Source organism: Bison bison, unplaced genomic scaffold (genome assembly GCF_000754665.1).
Source record: "Bison bison bison isolate TAMUID 2011002044 unplaced genomic scaffold, Bison_UMD1.0 scf7180017864516, whole genome shotgun sequence".
In the NCBI taxonomy this organism is placed as follows: domain Eukaryota; kingdom Metazoa; phylum Chordata; class Mammalia; order Artiodactyla; family Bovidae; genus Bison; species Bison bison.
Window position 1 is genome coordinate 11,124,986 of NW_011495069.1, and position 3,558 is coordinate 11,128,543.

Sequence of the window (3,558 nt, forward strand, 5' to 3'; positions counted from 1 at the left end):
TTTTTCTAGGCTGGGAGACTGAACGTATCATGCTGTCTCCTGTGGTACTGTCACAGGACTAAGTGGTGACTGCAGCCTCTGCCACACCCCAGGCCCCCAAGCCACCTCTGGGTCTTTCCCAGGACCTGTCTGGCCCAGGTCCCGCACCAAGCTGTGGTGTGGGGTGGGTGGGGCTGCGGTGTTCACCCTGCTTGCAGTGTGGCAAGGTGATAGCTTGCCAGTGCAGAGCTCTCTCTGCTCTGATTGTTGGCAACCCAGCAGCCACGCACCCTTCACGAGTAGTCTAGGCTTCTCCAGCCCTCAGTGCCTGCAGTTCTCCCAGTAGCCAAAGGGGCTTGTTTCCTCTGTGTAGGACCCCAGACTGGGCTACCCAGTCTGTGACTTGACCTGCTTGCTCCCCAGGGTGAGGGTCCACCCATGCAGACCTTCTCTTCCTTTCAGACCCTCCCCAAGGCTGGAGGTCCCGACCCGCCTTCTGTCTGTCCTACTTGGTTACGTGGAAATCTTTCTTGCACCTTCGGCCGTACAGGAGTTCTTCAGCTAGTTTTTGGTGAGTGGTTCTGTGAGCACTGTTCACATGTAGGTGGAGTTTTGATGTGTTCATGGGGGGAGGTGAGCCCTTAGAATGTCCTCCTATTCTACCACCTTGATCTAAATTCCTGTTTCTGATATTAGTAATCATGTTTTCTGTTTTTTTCTGGGTTAGCCTAGAAGTTTTATCAATTTTCTCAAGGACTCAGTTTTTCTTTTGTTGATTTCTTGCTTTTAATTTCATTGATTTCTGCTCGAATATTTCTTTCCTTCTGCTTCCTTTAGACCTAATTTGCTTTTTCTAGTTCCCTGAAGCGGCTTACTGATTTCAGCTCCTTTTTAAATAGATGCATTTAATGCTATAAATGTCCCTCTAAGGACTGCTTTTGCTGCATCCCACGAATTTTGAAGTTATATTTTCCTTTAGCTCAAAAATATTTTTCTTGAGACTCCTTTGATCTACGTGTCATTTAGCAGTGTATCGCTTGGAACTTCCCTGTTGGTCTAGTGGTTAAGACTCTGTGCTCCCAAATTAGGGGGCATGGTCGGGCAACCAAGATCCTCCACAGCACACGGCACGGCCAAAACCAAAAACCAGTGTGTTGTTTCATCTCCAAGTACTTTGGGACTTTCCAGCTATCTTTCTGTTGACTTTTCTAGATTAATTCTACGGTAGTCTGAGAGCATTCGTAGGATGATTTCTATTCTTTTAAATTTAAGGTATGTTTAGTGGCCCAGAATGTAGTCCATCTTGGTGAATGTTCCATGTAAGCCTTAGGAATGTGTGTATTTTGCTGCTGTTAGGCGGAAGTGTAACTGTCAACGAGATCCAGTCACTGATGGCACTGTTCAACTGTCTATTGACCTGAATAGTAATTTGTCTCCTTCTCCTTATGGTTGTTTTTGCCTCATATATTTGATGCTTTGCTGTTAGGTGCATACACATTAGGCCTATCTTCTTGGAGAACTGACCTCTTTATCATTATGCAGTGCCTTTGTCCTTGATAATTTTCCTTGCTCTTGTCTGCTTTGTTTGAAATAGTTACCCTTTGATTAGTGTTACTATGGTATCTTCCTGTACACCTTTACTTCTACTATGTCTACAGGAAACCCGTTTTAAATAATAAAGACAACATATAGTTGGGTCTTGTTTTTTTAACCCAGTTACTTAGAATATTATTTGAAGTGGTTACTGACATAGTTTTCTACCACATTTGCTAGTTTTCTACTCTGTTCCTATTTTTGTCTTTCACTCTTTTTAGGAGGCAGGGGAGAGGCAGATCAACTATGAAAAGAAGGGTACTTCAGGATATTGAGCATCCTGAAGTTGACTTATAGGGGCATTTGTATTTCTTTGGCGGGGTCCAATTTTGGGGAAATTCCCTACTGAATGCATTTTTGTGGGGATGAATGTACCGTTCTGCATCGTAGACGCTAAAATGAGCCACCCTCTTTACTGCTCTTTGGCATCTAGGATCTGGGGTGACGACAACCGGGTTTGGCCAAATGGGCACTCCCAGGCATGCCTTTGAGTCTTGATGAAGTGACAGAGCAATTCAAATTTAATCACAGCAGTTGCAAAAACAGAGCTTGGTCCACAGAAGCTACCAATGTTAACCTAGCAGTTGTTGGGGGCAGGTGGACATCATGACAAAGTTCATTCAATTATATGAACACAACATAACTGTTTAAAAGTGAGTATGAACAATGATAATTTGGGAAAAGAAAGTTGTGTTAGAGACTGTAAAATTGGAGTGAATTTTTAAAAATTAGGCTTAAAAAAATTTAAACTTGGAAGAAAAAACCCCTCAAACAGATGTTCACAGCCTTACAGGGATAAAATTAAGGGATGTTGAATCCTTGTCATCAACTGGAGACACAGAGTTGGACATGACTTAGTGACTAAACGACAACTGGAGACCAACCTGAAATCTGAGGCACTGGGAGGTCTACTGGCCGGAGTTGTCACGTTGTCAGGATGACACAGGATTGCAGGGAAAGCTCTCAGGTCCACCTTCCAGCAGCACAGCTCTACAACCTGCCTTCTCTATTTACGTATCTTCTACATTCCCCAAAGGCCGAATTCCTCCTCCACAAATTTACAAGTCCTCTGACCTGATCCACTTTGACAAACCTCCTTCTCTTATTCCCCATGCTTTCCCAGCTCCCCGGCTTTGCTCACAACCATTTCCTTCAATAAGGCCTCCTATCCCACCCACCGTCTCCAAAGGTTCAGCCTAAGTGCTGTCTCCTCCTTGATGCCTCTGAACCTAGGGGAAGTTCCAACTCCCTTCTCCGAGTGCCCGCTTTACCCTAGCGGGATTTACCACTTGCAACCAAACTCCAGGAGGGCAAGAAACACTGACGGGGTCTTCCCTGTGAGTCGTACGGGGTGTGGTCTATAACAGGCCCAGGACGGTATTTTAAGCCTAGGAACAGCCCCCAGTGCGTGCAGTCTGCAAAGTGGCGCTCTCTCCTCCCAAGCTCGCTGCAGAGCCACACAGGCCCTCCAGCTTCCCTGCGGCTTTGACGGATGCCTTTCTACAGCCCCTCAAGGGTGGAGGCCAGACCAGAAGCACTGTATCTCTGGAACCTCCTCTAGAGACGGGTCAGACAAGTGATACAGAGGACAAATGGGACAAAGTTCCTGAATGGTTTTTCTTCCGGTTCTGATTAAGCCCAATTCTAAGACGATGTACTACACGCTTCAGACAGATCACGGCAAGACCCTCAACAAATAGCACAGAAGAGACAACTCTGTTCAGGAGCTCATCCAGTGATGCTGAGTTGCTAAACTGATTCTTTTCTCATCAGCTTGGCTCTAAGTGTCTTGAGAGGAAGGAATTATAAATTTCCAGGAAACGTGACCATATTCTGTTGGGTGAGAAAAATCCTTCAGGCAAAGAGCTGGCTTCCTACCCGTGGGTGATCTCAAGGAACAAAACAGCGATAATACCATGAACTTTTTATGCTAAGAAAAAGATATCAAGAAAGATCAGAAAACATAACTTCAATTCAAGCACCATG